We start from the raw sequence: 21,943 nt of genomic DNA on the forward strand, positions 1-21,943 counted from the left end.
AAACTTGGCAGACCACCATTGTTTGTCGCAATTTACTAATATTCGATATGTACGAACTTTAAGATGCAAAGAAATCTACTCCATCAACTTACGATTAAGAAATACAATAAAGAATCTTGTCTAATTGGACACTCGAAGCGTAAAATAATTATAGTTTCTTTATTTAAAAAGAAGGATAAAAATCGATATATAGTTAAGTCTCGTTTAAAGCCAAAATCATGTTGGCGAAACCTGGTCCTGGAAGTTCAATTCGTGAAAAATTCTTCTCTTAAGCAATTGATTTTTTTTTAAACTACTCAAGCTTCCGTATCCGGCAATTAGTTTTGAAATTACATCTCTGTAGAAAGAAAATTCACTCGAAATTAATTGAGATGCAGAAGTTTCACGTCTCTCTTTCCTCCAAACTCGCGAAAGCTTAATTATTCATAATTTTACTGCGAAACGATTGCCATCTTTTCTCGCGCTTTATATATCGCCGATCGTTAATTTTGGGACGCGCGCGCGAATTCGGGAGGTAACGGCATTACCTCGCTCTCAAAGGGTTGACGAAATGATCGGAAGGTATGAGATTAACAATCCATAACGCACATATGACGGCATTAACGGGTATACATTAACGAGTCGAGCTGTACAGACGGGGGTATATGTAATATAAGTGCCGCAAAGACCGTATATATAGCAGGCTGATGGCACACAAGAACCCTCCCCCTCCCTCTCCCCCTCTCTCTCTCTCTCTCTCTCTCTCTCTCGACGACCCAGTCTTCGTCTCGTAACATGTTTCGCAGTGTGGAGAGAGAATATACACGCATCTGTGTGTTAAGCCTTCGTAATGCTCGCCATGTATCACGTTGGTAGCGGCTGAAGATGGGGATGGCGGAGGGAGGGAGGGAGGGAAGGAGGTGGAGCGCGGTTGATACACCGTTGTAATACGGCGCATGTCGCGCAAGTTTTTGGCGCATAGTGTAGAGAGGCGAAGGTTTAAAGCGCGTTACCGTATTCAGCCTTTATATACGACAAGACGAGGAATGTTCGACGAGGTCGCATAGCTCGCCGCGCGACTCGCGATTTTGCGCGTCATCAGTCTCATACTCGCGCTATTTTCAATTTTTCTCTTCCCGCGCGACACACATTCCTACCCGTCGCGTCGAGATACACATATATGTACAGGGTGTCCGAAAAAGATCGGGACACCGAAATATTTCGAAAAATATCAGTTTTATCAAAAAATGTTTCCCACAAAAGTTGTTTGGTTCGTAAAGTGCTATAAAATGGTGCAATCGGTTTGGCCTTGGACAGTCGGGTGAGAGTTATACGAAGGTCACCTTGAATTTCTTAAGTAGGACACCCTATATATTTTTGCATATTCTTGTAGCTTACCTCGAGAGCTTTCCAAAACACTATAATCAAATATTTTTTCATCAAGTATTTTTCGAGTTATGAGGCTTCAAAGTTCCAATATTTTGACATCAACGATACGAAATATCTCGTAAAATATTTATTTCCCCATTATCTTATCTTAATACTTTTTAGCACATAATAATAATCATAAGAAGAAAATACATGGTTGCTTCTTTAAAAAAATCGAAAAATTAATATTTTACGAGATATTTCGTATTTGATGTCAAAATATTGGAACCTTCAAGCCTCGCGTAAGTACTCGAAAAGTACTTAATCAAAAGAAGTTTTATTATAGTGTTTTGGAAAGCTCTCGAGGTAAACTACAAGAATATGCAAAAATGTATAGGGTGTCCTATTTAAGAAATTCAAGGTGACCTTCATGTAACCTTCAAACGACTATCCAAGGTCAAACCAATGGCACCATTTTATGGGGCTTTTCGAACCAAACAACTTTTATTTGAAACATTTTTCTCTAAAATGTTTTATTTTCGAGATATTTGACCGGACTTTTCGAAAACCCTGTATATATATATATATATATATATATATATATATATATATATTGTCGACGCGAGTATATTCTCTCGCCGAGGACGCGGAGAACGGCGACCATTAACGAGCGGTGGTGTACGTAACCTGCGTCTCTATATCCTCTCTCTCTCTCCATCTTCGAGCAAGGTCCCTCCCGAGAGGGTCGTACCTCAACGAACATGGGAGTCCTCGTTTATGGCTACGAGCGTGAAACGTTACCGCGTTATTACCCACCTACCAGTCAATTTCAAGAACCGCGCTGTTCATATTTTAACTTTTAACAGTACCGATCGCGCTCGCGCTCCGCGCGAGTTTATCGATTCCGCATACTGTGATTACCAACCGCATCATTTTGTTTTTTCTCCCTCACGAAATAAATATATAAACATTACAAGTTAAAACATACATATATTTTATATAATATTTAAATGTATTTTTTAACTTGTAATGTTTATATGCGCTAGGTGTTATATAAAAATATAAATTTCTCATTTGCAAATAAACATGTAGAAAATATATATATATATATATATATATATATATATATATATATATATATATATATATATATATATATATATATATATAAAACGTATAAAAATATAAATTTCAGATTTACAGTAAATTGTAAAAACTTCTCCGAGGAATGCGCTTCAAAATGTTTTTTTTTTTTTTTTTTTTGCAAATAAAAAGTCACTACTCCTCCGTTAAGAACCGTCCTGATAGAATTTACAATATGACGAAGGATTTATTTATTTCTCGGGAACAATTCAGCGCATTTGCATTTATACGAAGGAGAGAGAATATAGACCTAAGTTACATTTATATAGCACGTAGGAACTTGAATTAATTCAATAACACTTCTACCACTACCCACGCTTTGCCCACCTATACTCTCTTCGTATCTATTGTTCGAATAACACAGCGATATATTTCTTTGAATTTCTATTCGAATCGCATAATGTCCTTCTAATCTTTACCATTTCGACGATACCCGCGTGAATCTTATAAGCAAGAGGCCCTTTAATATCTCGAATAATGTCCGAGATATTCGCTCATTATTCCTGGCGCGGAGGTACGGAATAACATTAACATAAGTCTCTCCCTTATCGCTCGGTCACGTCTAACTGTATAATACATCTCACCGCTCCTTATGATAGACACTCTAGCTCGAGGCCTAGAAAGAGACAGAGAGGGAGAAATCCACAGCATCGCAAGACCAACGGGGGATCCGCGTAATTTGACGCCGTCATCGGCTATATCTGCCATGCCGTCGTCGGCTTAACGGCCGTCGCGAGGCGAACTTCCCGATCGTATTTACGAATTGAAAGCAACTTCCCACAGAGAGAGAGAGAGAGAGAGAGAGAGAGAGAAAGAAAGAGAGAGAGAGAGAGAGAGAGAGAGAGATCCGCGGGCGGAGAAACTTGGGCCGCGCGCGCGTGAATTAATTAAGACGAGTAAATACCGAGGGAACAGGAAGCTTTAAACGGCACCGACGAAAAACTTTACATTGTTTAAGTAGCGCACAGCCGAATCCCAAAGTTTTAATTGGCGGTAGTGAAGTACGCGCCCTGCGCACAATCGAGTTTGTCATTTGTACTTAAGACTGTCCCTAAACGCGCGCGCGGCGACGGCGGCGGAGTGGTGAGGGAGGGGAGGGGAGGGGAGGGGAGGGCTGTCAGATGATTCACCGTCATAACTTGCGGACATTCCCGGCATGAGACTTGCGAGAGCGAAACGATATCGTATCGTACGGCAAAACATCCGTGTTCCGATAAGCGTGTCATGTTTCTTCATTATAAATTTATACCTCATATATATATATATATTTTATAGAGAATTAATAATTAATAATGATATCTGGTATATATATATATATATATATATATATATATATATATATATATATATATATATATATATATATATATATATATTATATCGTGCAAAATCTGAGGAAGAGAATAACAGATAACGCGGAGCATGTAATCAGACTTGAATGAATCACGGTTGAATAATAACGCAAAACGTTAAATATTCCACCTTTTACGATTGTACCCGTCGTCCCTTTCTTTACGAGCGCGGAATAAACTACCGCGATATAAATAAAGTAGCGTTGGATTTTCACATTAAGCGCTCGTATAAAACGTAAATGCAAGTCGCGAGCTGTCGCACAATATTGCGTACGAGTTTTACACCGGTTAAGCGTAGCGACAGGTGCGACGAGACACGCGACGGGGGTGCGTTTCCCTCTTCCTCCCTCCACTCGGCCACCGACTCGCTCGGCGAAGGGGGCGAAGGGGGACGGTCCGTTGGAATAATAATTCGCGACGTTTCGCGTCTCGCGCGCAAAAAGCCGGATTTGCAGTCGTCCGGGACTCGGGCGACAAGTTCCAGAGAAACTTAGCCGCTCTCGCGTTTCTCCTTGTCCCCTTCCCCTTCCCCCCTCCCTCCCCTCTCTTTCCCACCAATCCTTTCCTCCGACCCTTCTCGCCCAGTGCATCTCGTCTCTTCGGAGTGGAAAAGCTCAAAGAACGTAAGGACGAGTCGAGGGCACGAACGTGTCTGGAAAAATTCCGAGAAAATGTAAGAGGAAACCCGCCTTCTGTATTACTTCTCTTCGCTCTTCCTTCTTCCGACTTGCCGTCTATCACCTGTTTTTCGCGTTTTCCTGCAGCGTACAATCTTACGATAACGGTGGTGGACAGCAGAGGGATGTATTATTGACAGAGAATATAACTATAATATAGAAGAAATTTTCTACAATGAGAGAGAGAGACGGTGTCTTGAAACTGTCCGACGTCTCTGATTTTTCATGTACAATCGTTAATGGATAAATTAAGATAAACGATGATTTTTTTTTTCTTTTTTTTATTTTAACCATTGATTAAATTTTCTTTAAATATTCTATCCACAGAGAAGATTATAACTTTAGCGCACGTATTATACCGATGGCATTTACATTTCAATTTATAGCGAGTATAGTTCAGAATTATTGTCAATTGAAGATATTGCGAGAGAAGCTTAGAAGAAAGGCGGATGGTTTGTTTTAACTTCGAGTTGTCGTTTTTGAGTTATAAAGATTGAGATCGGTTTTGGGAAATTGAAAAGAGTAAACTTTTATATTTTAATTAATCTCAGACAAAGATTGCGAGATTAAGAGATCGCATTAAATTGAAAACTTGCGCGAGAAGAATGAAATTCTCATTAAGACAAAATCAATTTGTAATTGGTACAAGAATAATTAGATAGAAGAATGTCAAAGAATCTCAAGATGCCAAGAGGAGAGAGAGAGAGAAAGAGAGAAAGATAGGTAGACTTCAAAATACGTGTACACACTTTGTACAAAGTAAATTGAAGTAAATTGAAAGACTTAGTTGTTGCTGCAAACTAGAATAGCCAGTCTGAAATTGATTCAAAAATTCCTGGCAAGAAATTCATTTTAACGGCATCTTAATCCTGCGGGTGAGAGATTGATTTCTTTTAAATTCCAATTGCTCTTTCTCTTTCCCTTCTCTCACTCCCTTCGAGCAATCAAACAAATATATAAGAATAGATTTCGCGAGATAGATTACTATCGATTTCTTTTAATTCCTATCAGATCCTTTAATTTATTCCTTTTTGTTATACGAATTAAAATTTGTCGAAAATAACGGATAAAGAATAGATATTTTTTTCCGGCATGTACGGAGAACGGCAACTTTAAGGCTCCCACTTTTTCACTTGAAAGTCACATTGAATTACAAGGAAAACTTGGAGTCAGACAAATTTTTTTCTCGTAAAATAGCTCATCTGCTAGTATTCATGTTTGTTTATGTGGATTGGAATAAAATACAACAAAAATATCTCTTTTTTATTATTTTCCATTAGCAAATGCATATATAACTCAATCTGGATGTGTTCTACATTTCCGACAAAAATGGTTTTTATGAAAATTGATAAAGATTTACAACTACATTTTTATCAATTCATAAACCGAAAAGACAGTCTTTGGTATATTTTATCATCTGCACTACCGAACGCATGAACAATATGCGAGAGAGAGGGAAAGAGAAAAAGATAACTAATTTATTATGACACATTTCGCGAGAAAAAAATTTCACCGTGTAATTTCTCGCTTCATAATTCGATATAAAGGTTCAAGGGTCTTGAAAAGAGTCCCGACGTATTTGTACGATATTCTCGTCAACGTACACTATTAGTTGGTATTTCTTGCAGGTGGTAATAACTTTCAACCCGCGAACATTATGAATATCTCGATAGTATTGCATATCGGAAACATGTGTATTTGGCCTCGAGCAGTTTTCGAAAAGACGCGCAATCGAGCGGAAATTAATAGCTTTTCTCTTGCATAAAAAGATCCAGCCTCCCTCCCTTTTGCCAGAACAAAGAGATGCGATATTATCACCTACTCTCTCTTTCTCGCGATCAAAAATAAAATCCCCGCGACCGCGGGGCACATAGATGAGGAGATCAATATGTCGAAATTAGAAAAATCGCTCGGGACGCTCGATACATTTCGTCCAATTCATTCTATTCTCAAATGAAAGAAGGAAAGTGAGAAACATATTTGAATGATTAATCTTTTTGTTCATAACGCGAAAATATATCGCCCTAATTTCAAGATAGAGCGGTTATTGACAATGTTATTTATTACACTACTGCTAATAAAACACTTTTGTAAATTAATCCAAATTTCTAAATACGAGACAGAAAAATCCAGTAAATGGAACGATTTGTTCGAAAGTAATCAGTTAAATTTACCTTTCTGTCTTAATTTATCAAAGTCCAAAATGCTCCTTGCTCTCGATGCGAGTTTCTATCGAATGCGAATTGAAAATCTTGGTCGAAAGGTTATTATTATAGAGGTAGAAAGAGGGGGAGGAGAAATTCTGCCCTCTATTAATAAACCAATGTTATTTGTTTTTAAAAAGATACTCGCAACATCAATGTAGCAAGAATGTTTGCTTAGAAATGACGTTTATATCTACGTTTGCGTGCAGTAAAGTTCATCATCATCGTCGTCGTCGTTGTTTGCAGCATGTAAAAACTAATATCCGCTTTAAAAGCGACAGGGAGACGCCATTAACGTAACGGTATCTCGTACAGATACGCTTGGTATAATTATGATATGTGCGTATAAAGCGACGCTTACTGCACCCATGTGTAACCCCTTTTCCGCCCCTCCTTTCCTCGGCTCTTTTTAGAAATTTTCTTGCGACGCCACCGCACGAATACGCATGTGCCGTTACACATGTGCGGGGGATACGGTCAGCGTTGCGTTTCAGTTTTTTAATGCAATTAGCCAAGAATAATGTCCGGCGTGCGTGATACGACATAGCCTGCCCGCGCGAAATTTTCGTCGCCTCCCGCACGTGATAAATGGAAATATATACACGAGCGCGGCCTCTGTTTTTAATTGACGAGTAGTTTTTTTCCCCCTCCCTCCCGCCCTGATCCGCTCACCTGATAGTCAGTCACTTGGACAGTTTACGACCGAGTTGCGTTCGCATTTCCGAACCAGCAGATAGAAACTGTGAGATATAATAATAGAGCGACGACAGATGCATCGCGCGAATGACAAATACGGTGAGACACGTGGCTAAATCATTCAAGTTACCATGTTAGAAATGAAAATGTTGTTTTCGATTATTTTTACACTGATCGCGCTAATTTATCATTCAGGTATCTAATAAAGTATTAATTTTCGAAGGACGTCGAGTTCGCGAGATTAGTGCTTAATTAAAATTGCATTGTTAGAAAGAGGCGTGAAAAATGAATGAATATATTATATGAAGCTACGATAAAATATTTTAATTAATTTGATTTATAATTATCAAAGTTTCGTAATGTTACATTCGCATTTTTTGGAATATGTACTTGTACAGAATATAATCTACCAATTTTTGAAATCATTATGCTCACCGTTTATTAATACAAAGCAAATTTTAATATCGTTATTACTATTAAAAAAAAAAAAAAACAAAAACAAAAAAAAAAAAAAAAAAAAAAAAAAAAAAAACGGCCCAATGCCATTTTCAACGGAATGCAAATGCTTTTCGCTTATCGGAAAGCCGTAAACGCACAACGATAAATTAAAAGGCACTAAAGTCGTTTCATAGAATAGGGTTCGTACGTTGCAAACTACTACTACTTGCAATAAATAGTAGAAAAAGCGAGTATTTGCGCGACACAACGCGAGTAGTAGAAACCAACGCGCGACGCGAAACTCCTTTTATGCTCGTATAATACACTCGTTCCATTTTTCTCTCTCTCCCTCTCTCTCTCTCTCTCTCTCTCTCTTTCTATCCGCGCTCTTTGCAACGATAATTGCTTTGTCGAACGATATGCCCCACCATCTTGTAAATTACATCTTTGTACTCGGCGACCGACGACCTTTTACTCTCGATTCGCTTCGTTATTCTTTACCTTTGAAGTTCACCGGATTCAGTGAGTTGGTCTCTTCGTTTTCTTTCCTTTCGCACTTGCATCTAAAATTTGGCTTCGTCCTCCCGTTCATTCCACTGCGCAAGAAAAAGCTGAGGAGATAGACCGCAGCGTGTGGTACTGGTACCTTTTTTTTTTTTAATCTCTCCCTCTCTCCTTCTTTTTCACGTATCTATATAAGACGATATCAAGTTTTCATCGTACATCTTCTTTACGTCATTATTATCAAATCACTCGAATGCTCGCGGCAAGAGTAGAGTCTCGCGAGTTTGCAGCTCCTTTCATCGCAATTGTACATTTATAACTCTCCACAGCAATGAATCTTTACTTATTCAACCTACTATATTTAAATATCTTTCAAATATTAAATATTCAACTACACTTAAATATCTTTCAAATATTAATACGCGGATATCTTTCCATACTTAAATAGTAACGCTAAATGCCAAATATATCGCTGCAGGAATATAATTACGAATTAATGCTCCCCCAAATTATAAATTTCACTCGCATATTCATCTTATCATAATAGATTCAAGCACGTTGCAAATCGATTACAATTACAATATATCATTTTGTAGCATATATCAAAGCTTTCGAGAATAGACGATATAAATGTTGCCGCTCGAATTGTCCTAATTTCGATTGTATCATACATCGCGCATAAAAAAAAAAAAAAAAAAAAAAAAAAAAAAACAATTTTACGTACGACAGTTAGGTATCGCTCGCCCACGTGGGACATGGAAAAAAAAAATAATGAAAAATATGTATCTCAATTGAACAAGAACGGTCTTGTAAAAATTCGCGTTCGAGCCTTTGGTGCCTCATCAGCCGTAACACTCAAAATCCAGTCAGCGAAAAGGCTCCCTCCCCTGTCGTCTCTCCGACCCTCCCCTCCCAATAGCGTGCCATTATTTTTCGCGAGAGCCACACTTCCGTGTAGGTGCCCCATTATATCCCGGGATCACAATGGAATCAGTGTAGCTTCACAGCCCACCACGCACCCTCCATTATACGTCGTACTCCTTTTCGCTTCCGCCGCCACAGCCGTTCACTCGCCGCATCGTCAATGCGCATCCCTTTCGTGTTTTACACTTCACGCCTGATAGCTCCTTCACGTTTTACTCGCGCTGCCGTCGTTGCACGTCCGACGATTCCGTCGGTCTTGCTGCGGACGGACATCGCCCTCCGTCGACGCATCGATAAGAGATGTGTTAAATTAACGTTGAAATTCAAGATTTCCTCTCCATACTTTTATATTTCTCCATTTATATATATATATGCTAATCGATTGTGGAATATTTAATTTTGATATTTACGGTTGTCTTTAAGAAATCATCCTTTTTTTTCTTTCTCTCTCTCTCTCTCTCTCTCTCTCTCTCTCTCTCTCTCTCTTTCTTTATTTAATATATATATATATATATATATTATATCCCTTCTCCTTCTTTCTTCCATTTCTCCTTTTTTCTATTAATTACATAAATATAAATTACATATTAAATATACATATAAAATCATGGAAAAGTTTATACAGGGTGTCCGGTAATTACCGCAGTAATCATCTCTCTAGGGCAGATAGAGCAGGTCAAACTAAACATAAAAGTCCTCTATCATTTTGCGATTTTCGCAATAATTATTAAAATATTAATTAAAAACGCTCAGCGTATGAGCGCGCGCCATATATAGCACTCAGCATATGCTAAGCGTTTTTAATTAATATTTTAATAATTATTGCGCAAATCGCAAAATGGTAGAGGACTTTTATGTTCAGTTTGACCTGCTCTATCTGTCCTAGAGAGGTAGGACGGTAATTACCAGACACTCTGTACATAGTTCTCTGTTCATCATATACAGTACACGCATATATAATATTTGTACCTTTTTTTGTCTCTCTTTTTCTCTTTTTCGTTTTCTTTAACTTTTTTTTAACTTTTCTTTAACCTTTAGAGGATGGGTATATTTTTCCGTAAAGTTTTGTAATTTGAAGTAAGATTTTTTATATCTTTATTATAGTGTTGTACTATGAAAAATAAACGACCTTTAAGCCCATATCAGACTACGCATTAAAAATTGAGATTAAAGATTGAATATTGAAATTTGACCAATCAAGACAAAGCAATTTTAATTCCTTTTTTTCTGATTAGTCAAATTCTAATCTTTAATCTTTAATCTTCAATTTTCAATTCGTAGTCTGCTACGGGCTTTATAGAGCCAATATACTTATATTGGCTTCCCGTCCGGGACGGTAACAAAAATAGAAAAATTCCACAGAATCATTATAAAATTATAATTGTCAAAGAGTTCATTTTTTATCTTAGTTTCGAATGAGAAAAATAGTCAAAAATATATATTCACTAAAATATAAATGAATATATCATCAACAGATGTAACCTGTCAAAACTTAAGTTTATAAATAAAATTTGAATTTGAATTACCAAAAAGACCATTATGTAAAATATTTAAAGTGAAAATAGTTGGCTTCCCGTCCTCTAAAGGTTAATTTAATTTTTTTTACAAGTTGTCACATAAACTGTCAAAATTTGACAGCTATAGACGACACGCGCGAAGCAAGTCGCAATAACGCGCACTTGACAACGAGACATCGGGACTCGGGACAACCAATCAGCATTTCGGAAAAGAGGGATTGTCTATATTTTTATGGAGTTATTTAGTGCAGTTTAGTTTAGTTTATTTTATTTTATGGGATATATTTTTGGATTATATTTAATGGACTTAGTAAGCGTACCTACTCATATGGTTTACAGAATTCAAAATATGAAATGGTTATATGTAAATACGTAAAACGTGTAAGCCATTCTAAGCCGAAAGGCAAGGATTAAGAATAAATAATAATAAAAAAATATTTCCTCATTTTTCGACACGTGTATATATATATATATATATATATATATATATATATATATATATATATATATAAATATATATATATATATATTCTAATATTCCTGTTTTTAATTTTGATATATCGTAGAGTATATATATAACTCTTTGCCGGCATATTCAATTTTTAAAACTGGTATCGCCAACAACTCTTGTTAAACACGAGATGTATGTGTTTGTCGTAAAAACTGTCTTCATATCGTGCATGTCGTTGTCGTATTCGTGCAATCGCGACGTACGTTGCATTAACGGCCCGTTTCGTCGGAAGTCGTATATAACGCGTTGCGGAAAATCATCGCAACGGCGCGTCGACGATTACGATTCTACCTCGCGATCCGAGCAAGCGTGTCACGTATGCAGAATTAATGCAAAGTGCTATCTTAATCTTACGTATGATAAATAACAACGCGTGAATGAGCGCAGCGTGCTAACAATAGACTCTGTCTAGATAATTTTCAAGAAATTAACGCTTCTTGCAAATGCTCGCACCGAGAATGCTCATATCTTTGTTAAAAATTTCATTTTTCCCCTCAGTAACTATATGTATATCTAAATAAATATCAGTTAGTCTTGTCTCTCGACTGTGGATCATTGAACATCACATCAGAAGTAATTGTAATTAAGCATTGAATACCGATAGCCTTGGATATTGAGATTTAATACGCGCCACACCTCCTGGCTTTTCACCTTCAGAGAGAAGCGTTTATTTTATTGTTAATCTTCACCTTCTTGGCTGTCGGTGTCTAACCGATATGACAATACCATCGGATTAACTTTAATTTAATTTTAATTTAACATAATTTTAATGGTACTGCGTTAAAAATGTTGCGTTTTATTTTTATTTTTAGTTGTAAGTAATTGCGCTGAAGCTGGTCAGAAAATTGACCGAAACGTTCGTATTTGGATAGTTAGATTAGCAAGTATTTAATAATAAAAATAGATAAATTTGTTTCGCTCACTGATAACTGAGCTTGGAGCCTGAGCCCTCATTAGCCAATTTGTAAATTTTTGTTATTTAACTATAGAGAACCGCCGTAATTTGATTATTGTCTAAATAAATATCTATCAAATCCCGATTGCATAACGTCAACGTGACGTCGCGTTCACCTTTATCGCGCACGTCGCACGCTGATGTAACCATCAACAGCCACATTGCGAGCTCTCGAGTATTCGCCCTCTTTTCGCATCCGAAACTTTGGCGCTGAATATCGTTACGTATTATCGGGAAAAGGTAAAATAAAATATGTTCGCCATTCTCTTCTTCGTCAGATGGCTCGAGGGCCGAATTATGTATACGACACCGCGCGCGTCGTTTCTTTATCTGTTCCTTCCTGCATCGAAAGTATCCGAAATACTTTGACGCGTGACTGACTGACTGACGGCGTGAGCTTTCGTGCCCGTACAACGAAAAATCCCGACTCTTTTCCCGAACGGAGGATTTTGCTCGATTTTTAGTTGGCGGATCGGCGCGGGATTAAAAAGATAACGGATGAGAAACGACCGTGAGCTTCCCCCTCGCACGTTCGCTCTATCGGGATTCTTTGATCTGGAAGTGTAATTAGTCGTGGTTTGATCAACGCGCGTGCGATAAACGACTCGACGTCGGAAGATGGGAGGGAGGGGGGAGGGAGGGGGGAAGAAAGAAGGAGTAAAGACGGACGAAAACATTTTTTGCGATATTAGTAACGCGTGGACTATTTTGCAATCGCCCAGGTGTCTACAGGAGGCATTAAAGCGACCAATTTTGACGTGATACATCACATGCACACGTATACGTGTACACGTGTACACATGGAAATATCGGTCCGGCCATTTTTCACGCGATCGAGCGAGCTGGAAGCGCGTAGATCACGGGATTAAAATCCAACTTCGATATTTCAGTATCCGAAATACGGGATCGATATAAGGGCGCGAGAGAGAGAGAGAGAGAGAGAGAGAGAGAGAGAGAGAGAGAGATATGATCTAAATCGCCATCAATCTCGCAGCCACTTTTGTTCCGCCCGAGCGATTCCGCTTATGCATATGATATATGCATCACGTGACTCGCGTGCCGGAAGGTATCGCTTTATTTTTACGCGCCACCCACGGCATTCTCTCTCCTCCGACCCCGAAGAGGGTCTTCTTATTCCACCGATAAGCGGTCTTCTTCCTCTTCTTCTTTTTCCCCTCCTTCGTCTTCGTCCGGGGCTCCTCTGTCTCGAAACTGTGCCTCGATCGCTCACTGCCATCTTCGATTCCTCGCTCCAGGCGATCGAGACGAACCGGATAGAAAGAGCGACCTCGATGCCGGAATAGTCAGCAATTTTGTAATGATGCGATGCATGCGTCTTGGGAGGCAGACAACGATATATGAAGAAGGAGCGACGGACGAGCGATCGTTGAGAGAGACGGAAGAAATGGGAGCAAAGGGCGACGTGAACGTGTCGTTCTTCCTAAATCTCAGATTTTGCCGTCTCTCTCCTTCTCGGAATTAGAAATGGACAATACCTCTGTGTATCCTCCCTATTTGTAAAACGTATTTTCATCATCGTTGCATCTCAACGAAATATCAATAACATATTTGCAATTTTATGCAAATAACCGTTATAAGAACATTTTGTCCATTTTTTTTCTTATTTTTTTTTTAATATTATGTAAACAAAAAAAAAAAAAAAAAAAAGAAAAAGAAGAAAGAGAGAGAGAGGGGGGGGGGGAGGCGAGAAATTATGCAGATTTTTTAAAAAGCTCGTTTTATTTTGACAACAAGATTGACGAGAGAAGATATTGATTATTCATTCTAAATTCCTAAAATAAAATGGTGAAAAATTGTAAATTTTATACATTGATAAATTTTCTCTCAACGCGAGCATAACGGCAATTAGAAATACCAATACGCGCTTGTTTCGTATAATTTATTAATTAAACGCTCGCTGTCGCAAGTCGAAGCGAGAAGTACTCTAAAAGTACATACATGTTTACGTGTCAAAAAGAAACACGATGTTTGTTGTAATGGACACATGGTGTGCAAAGAACTCAACGTTCCAACACATCTCAGGAAACGAAGTACTTCCCCAGTCACTTCCGCATAGAGGTTTTCAACCTCGTGGTACGTGGTACACGCTCTCCAAGTTTCGCCTCCACCTTTCCCCAGTCACACGCCGTCAACCGTACGCGAGCGAAAGGCGTAATGACGCCGTTAGCTTCGCAAGAACCCCGACCACGTAGCTTCAATAAAGCTACCTACAAGGGACGCGCGTGCGCGAGAAAGAGAGAGAGAGAGAGAGAGAGAGAGAGAATATCCGGGAGGACGTGTTTCTGGACCACGCGTGAACTTTTGTTCGTCAGAGGTAAACAAAACTGAAAGTGTGTACGCCCGGTGTGTGCAACCGGAAGATTATTCCGCCCTCGAGTCTCGCATCTCTTCTCCTCTCTATTCGCGGCTAAAGGAGAGGTAGGGGGAGGTCTGTGTAAATCGACGGAGCCGGAAGCGATATATAATCGCCTCCTCCGCACCACGAATCGATCGTGATATTCCGCCTCAAAGGCAAGAGAGAGAATGTCACTCTCGAGCTTGGCACACACACAGAATCCGCTTCCGTTGCCGTTGCCGTTGCCGTTGCCGTTGCTGCTGCTGTTGCCGCTGCTGCACGTAACACGTCGTGTGTAAAGCATCAGTTGCAGCGGGGGGGCAACCCCTTCGTTCCCCTTCGGCGAGCGCGCGACGCAATTTCTTCCCGTTCGCAGTTTATCGTAGTATTTACGAGCGTTGAGTTAACTCCAACATGCGATCGACGACGCGCGTGTGTTCGTTAAATAAAAAGTCCAGACATGATCGATAAACAAAAGTCCGTGATTTGTTAGAGCGCACTTTGAGTAAGTACAAGTCAATAAATGTTTCGCGCAAAATTCAGCCTTTCATCTTAAAATTCAAATAAAACAAAAAAACTAAACAGCAAGCGAGAGAGTCTCTCATATCTCGCGTTAGTTAAAATTCAAGCAAATTTTATTTTTATTCCAATTCTCGTATTAGAATATATTATTGATTAAACACGTTGCACGGAGATATATACATATATATATATATATATATATATATATATATATATCTATATCTCGCGGTAGATGGTTTAATCGGTTATTTCCGTGTATTCAGCCTCACGCTGTTTGATATCACCAGCATCTCCAGGTATCCAATGTAAATCTGCGCCAACCCTATCCCAAAGCGTGGGGGATTCGAAGGGGGTAGGAGGGGAAAGGAAGAGAGGAAAAGGGAGACTGATTCCGCGACCTTAAGCATCTTAGAAGCTCCTCGCCGTGGATTATTCACGTTTCCATCCTTCCACTGTTCTTTCCGAAAAGCTCTTACTTCCACTTGTCGAGGTAAACTCGGCGCAGAAAGGCGCCCCGGATAAGCATGAATAAGTAACGCAATTTTCAGTAGAGGCTGCCGAGTACTTTGCGGACGTACGGATTAACCAATCTTACCGCTTAAAAAGGCACCGCGCGAGTGATTACATATTTGCAGAATAGGCAGATTTGGTTCCGCGCGAACGCGAGCGCGCGCCAAACCCTCTTCGCGCTGTCGTGTGTGTGCGTGTCTACGATCGATCCTTACGTTAATTAATAAATGGGAATATTATTTGCGCGCTTTTCACATCGGCGGATGTTTCGAAACGGAACGCGTAACCGGATTATCTTGGTCGCTGTAATTATGTATATATCTCCGCCATCGAGGGGAGACGATCGCGCGCGGTGGAAGAGGGTGAGAATTTTTCGTGGAGGGAAATATTTTTACTCGAGCGCGCGATACAGAGAGGGATGGGAAGCGAGAGACGTAAGGAAGACGAAGAAACGAAAGGCAAACAATTTAGCAATGCGTACTTAATATAAAGTTTAAGTTTTCGCGGGGCGCGCTTCGTTAAAGAAAACTAGCTGCGCCAAAGTTTTCGCGAATGGAACACAGTGGGTACTTCGGGAATGGTCGAATGGCAGCGACGTTGGTATTAGAAGCCCGTCTCGTCTATCTCTTTCTCTTTCTTTCTTTCTTTCTTTCTTTCTTTCTTTAATTCTATTTTTTGTTCCTTTTATTCTTTCCTCTCCGATTCCTTCTTTCGCCGAGTTTATATATTCGATCAATTGCACGGCGACCATCGGTGTGCTTGATTTTCGTTGCAGATTCGTCCTGAAAAACCGCTGTGACAATACACATATTGCCGTCTAACGCACGTGCACGCGAATTAAAAAAAAAAAAAAATAATAAAAAAGAGAGCTAATCCGAACGCTTATCCGAAATGAAGCAGACGCGATTACGAAAGCACGACCGAAGAGCCTGGCTATGAGGCAAAGAGATAATTGCAACATATCTCGGTATTACATTTTCTGATAAGAATACGCGTTTGAGTCTATTTTTTTGAACTCTTTCTCTCTCTCTCTCTCTCTATATATATATATATATATATATATATACATATATTTTAAACCAGTTTACTTTGCAGAGTTATACCTTTTAAGCGGTTTATTTTCAAGCACCGCGCACGTGTTTCGATGATTTCTCTCTATCTATCTTTGAGCGGCTTATTTTTTTATCATTATCGCCCGTATTGATTCTTTCCCCGCGTGCCAGAGGATACCTCAGCTCTACGCGAGTAATCGTTCGTTAACACGAAGAGACGTAACGATTTTTTTTTACGGTCAAAATTATCGACCAACTAGCTCGAGGGTACAGTAGCCAGCGAAAAGCACAAACGAGCGCAATTAGGGCGCGCCCAAGTGAGTTTTTCCTTTTTTTTTTTTTTCTTTTTTTTTCGTCTAAGCTAAGCGATATAAATTATCCGCGTTAAATTACTCGGGACCCGCTAAAGCTCGTAATTGGTATTTATAAAGTGCTGCACCTTCTCGAACCGGCAACCGCTAAGCAGCTAGCAACTTGAGGCATTCTACGTTGCAGGCGTCCTTAAAATATATAGGGGTCCGACGGTGGAACCACTCGAGCGCGCTTAACGATGATCTATCGCCGTTTTTCTTCGCTCGCGCCACCCGTTAGAAAGCTCCGAGACTTGCCGACCATGCGACGAAAAGAAAACCCGGTAATTTTTTAAATTAACATTTATTAATCGAAGTGGGGATCTCGACGTCTAGAGGAGCGGGAAATAATTAGGAGAGCCGAGTGTTAAGAATCCGCTCGGCGGATTACCAATGTCTCGGTGAATTTCAGTTCGAAGAAACTTGAAGCGGATTGAATATTGTGTCTCGTTGAAAAACTTGAATCGCGATTCTGTGAAACATATTTTCTGTACACTGATGTATTTATTATTTATATATATATATATGATTAGATGCTGTACAGATGGAGATTTCGATCATTTTGACGTTAATGATTGTCGAAAGTTATTTTACACAATAACAGAAATGTCTCGCTACAACTAGTTATTCTTGAATTATTAATTATATAAAATATATATATATATATATGCGCGTATGTCTGATCTTTATCAATATTAGATCATTTCTATCATTTCTATCATTCATACCTAATTTATACTTAATCTACTTAAACCAGATTCAATAATATTAAATTGAGTTTTAATTTTAATATATACATATATTAAAATTTTAATTTTATATACAATATATAATTAGATCTACTTTTACTGACACACACATATATACATATATATATATATATATATATATATATATATATATATATATTATATCTAAATTAGAGATGTACTTTCACTGATATATTAATATCAAAGAATAAAGGTATGTTTTAAATCATGCATCGACTCATTAAAAGCAATATTTTCATCCCTTACATTCATTTATATATTATTTGCCATATTTTTGCTTACAATTTATGAAAAAGCGAGTTTAAAATTCGTAATAAAAGTGTGTTAGCCAATTACATCACACTTTATATAAAAGTTTGACTAATCTTTCCGTCATTTATCGCTATCTATTATTTAAAATACGCAGTAACAAACTCATCAGGTTAATAAGGCAAAGAATTTTAATGAAGTCGTTTTATATATTACGCACATTATCTATATGAAGAGAAAGGCCTTATAATAAATTCTATCATTAATTTATAAATAATTTAATTGTAATAAAATTTTAAGGGCTTAAAAAAGCTTTTCGAAATACACATATTTCTCATTTAATGTGTTTTGCAGATTATACATTTGAAAAAGAATTCCAATTTTTTAAAATTTTTCAATTTTAGCAACACAAAAATATTTTTATACAAAATTTCATGTTTAATATTTCATATTTACCATCGTGTGATGTTTTTAGCAATTATTTTTAACTCAAAAAATATCATGATCTAAGATTTTTTATTATTTTTTGCTGCAAGTGGAATTATTAAATATAATCGCGTAAAATCGCAGAAGTAATTGCTAAAGTCATCGAAAGGATGCCGTGTAGTCGCACGTACCGTACAAACGCATTGTTACGTAATATTTAACACGAACACGCGTACTACGTTATTAACCCCCGGCGAGTCGGGAAACTAGAAAGAAATGACAAATCGCGGTTAAATTTTGCACGAGATACTTTCGCGGCAGATACCTTTAGCGGGAGGTTCCGTTCGCCGGAGGGTGGATTTGTCACAGGTAATGCAAGAGGGTCGGGGGCGAGGCCGAGCACGTAGCTTGTTACCACTTGTTTATCCACTGCAGGGTTGTTGCTGCCAACCTTAGAAAACCTCACTACGTCGCAGATGCTGTCGACATACTAAACATACGTTCTACGTGTACTCGTTAGTACCCCTTTCCCTCCTCTGTCCTCTTTCCATTCCGTGCTTTCTTTTCTCCCCGTTATTATGGAATGTCTATTTCCAAGCGGAAACAGTAATGGCGCATATAATATCGAAAGAAAAGAAAATAACCAAGATATTGCGTTATACAAACTCGAAGAATATTAGCAGTTTCACGAGGAGTATATTTTAACAATTATTATACCGAGATTGGATTTCCTAATCATTACGCGATATATATATATATATATATATAATATATATGATGTGTATTTATTTTTTCTCTAGAACGGAGGATTTTAAGGAATATATCATGGTAAATATTTTTGCAAACGTACGAGATATGTAATTTTAAATAAAATTTAAGTAATAATAATCTTAAATATAATGTAGAAATATTTTATATGTGTATTTAAATAAAAATTGTAAATATTATTAATATTTCTCTTTCTCTCAAGTTCCTTTTTGCAACTTCTTTTAAAATAAAATCTAGAATAATTCACACGCATTGTAGTGCACAATTATGTAAAATAAATCGCAATAATAAACTAGCAGTCAATTTCACAAGTTAATTGAGCGAGTAACAAATGAATAAATATATTATGAATTGCTCACCCCACAGTTGCTCCGTCAATGCCCGATGGCTTTTTTCCCCTCAGATCTCCTCTTTTGTTGTCTCTTCATGGCACCCACAAAAACACCATTAATTACGATCATACGTTTTATTAATCAGCGAAATACGACAATCACACGGCACTTTGCACAGCACTTCAGCCGTTAATTACGCGTAATTCGCACTTTAATATATTGTTGACGAAAGAACAATAAAAAAAAAAAAACAAATCAGAAATAAAGTTATGATTCGCTTGGAATTCACATACCACTCATCGCAGCTTCGTTACATTTATTGCTGAAAAAATAGTACGTTTTTTTAATAAATTTTTTTAGACTAGTAGAGCTTGCATTATAACAAATGTAAATAATTATACAAATTACGTGAATTCAAATTAAAATAATTACCCCCCTTCTCCCCCCAAAAAATATCCAAAAATATAAATATAAGCTTTTCCGATTACACGCGCGACGGGTTTCAATCTACTAAATATTAAATCATGTAAAATGTATAAAATTATATATTCTAATTAATTATTGATATCAAATTTTCATTATGCGATTAACGTATTAAAATATGATTAGATTTGACAATAAAAAAGATGCGAAACATCGCCTGAAAATACACAATAAAAATTCAGTATCACGTGTGCGATACATATTTCAAACGCGTAAATCCTGCAAGATTGCAAATTTATAATTATAAAATTTGATTGACGCCATTGACGTTACTTGAATCGCACAATTCGATAATATTACTCCATGTTCTGAATCCGAAAAGTGACCGATAAAGTACGTCAAAATTGGAGAAAAAAATTCTAATCGCGATATGTGATATATTTGATATACTTGTTCCAAGCGTTCCAACTAGAAAAATAATTAATAATAAAAATCGCAATGAAATGATAATTTATACTATAATTTCTATTCTTTGTAGCTTTGATTTTTATTTCTTTAAAACTGCGCAAAATTGTCATCTTGATTAATAGCCATCTCGTCGATACGATTTGTCAATCATCGTGTTAATCATTAATTAATCGCACAGACTGATAATCCTTTATGAGGAATGGTCACGTCTCGAAAATTAATAATCCGACGAAAAGTAATAAGGACTCACGTCGCTCCTTCTTTCTCGTGCGACTCTCGTCCTGCGAATGACAAGGTGACCGCGAATATAAACATTAATTATGTATATATACGTCGTAAAAGACGAGCGCCGAATTTACCTCTCGTGGAATATTATCTCTCGGCAAACGATCGATCAAATACGCGACAAATACCAAACGCAATCATTCCTTACATTTATTGCAATTAACGATTATCAACTCGCGCGATTAATTAATTCTTGCGATCAATGTAATTGCGATTCGTAATCGTATCGACGACTATTTACCGCAGCGATATCTTTCTCTCTTCCGTTATACATACAAATTAATTATAATAAAATACATATACATATATACATATTAATATATATATATATATATATAATACATATTATTGTATATTATACATATTGTATATTATACATATTAATATATACATAAATTATAATATATTAATTTAAAATAGAAATCGATGAAAGGAGAATAAGAATTATAAATTACTATTTTGCTACGATATGTTATGAAAAATTTACTATTACGTATATTACACTCTTATGTTATCTCTTTGACAATCCTGGAGCGTGTAAGAAATAGCGACGCGCGTCCTTGTTTACATACTTGCTGGTATATCAATATGGCATAGTGCGTAGGTGGGGGTTCCCCACTACTCAAAAGATATCAATTGGGAGAAGGAGAAGGATAAGAACCTACGCAACGCGCGGAAATATTATTATTCTATCAACGTTCGTACGCGATACTACGAAATATTTACGGACAGTTATTTTTAAGGGGGAGAATAATTATCTCGTCGATGGTTAAAGATTTTTGTACGTATATCTCGCGTAACGCGCTTTAAGAATTTTTTATGCAGAGGTAATTTATTTTTCGGATTGGAAACGCGCAATAAATCGCAGAAACGAGCGACGAAAAAAAAAAATAAATATAGATACAATACGATTGATTAATAATTAATTTAATAAATACAAGGAACAGAATATTCCGCGTGAATTCAGTTTGTAATACATTAGATATTTCGCGATGAAATTAACTGTCTCACAATGTTCGGCGACGTATATACATATATATATATATACAGCACGCAATTGTTGACATATTGTTGTCATTCGACGTGGAAAGCATTATTTCTCTAACCGCGATCGCGATGAATATTTAAAAATGCCAATCGATCATTCTTTGCGATTATCAACTC

The 21,943-nt window shown here is 37.4% G+C and overlaps 1 protein-coding gene across 1 annotated transcript in view; it reads left to right on the forward strand.

Annotated features, from left to right (window-relative positions):
* Positions 1–14,619: 14,619 nt before the first annotated feature.
* The window catches only part of Gudu (Armadillo repeat-containing protein gudu), a 65,825-nt gene continuing 58,501 nt past the window's right edge, over positions 14,620–21,943 (forward strand). Inside the window, exon 1 of the mRNA XM_072891938.1 lies at positions 14,620–15,129. The gene's annotated coding sequence lies outside the window, so the exon portion shown is untranslated. The remainder of the gene's footprint in view (positions 15,130–21,943) is intronic.

This window comes from Anoplolepis gracilipes, chromosome 5 (genome assembly GCF_047496725.1).
Source record: "Anoplolepis gracilipes chromosome 5, ASM4749672v1, whole genome shotgun sequence".
Lineage (NCBI taxonomy): Eukaryota > Metazoa > Arthropoda > Insecta > Hymenoptera > Formicidae > Anoplolepis > Anoplolepis gracilipes.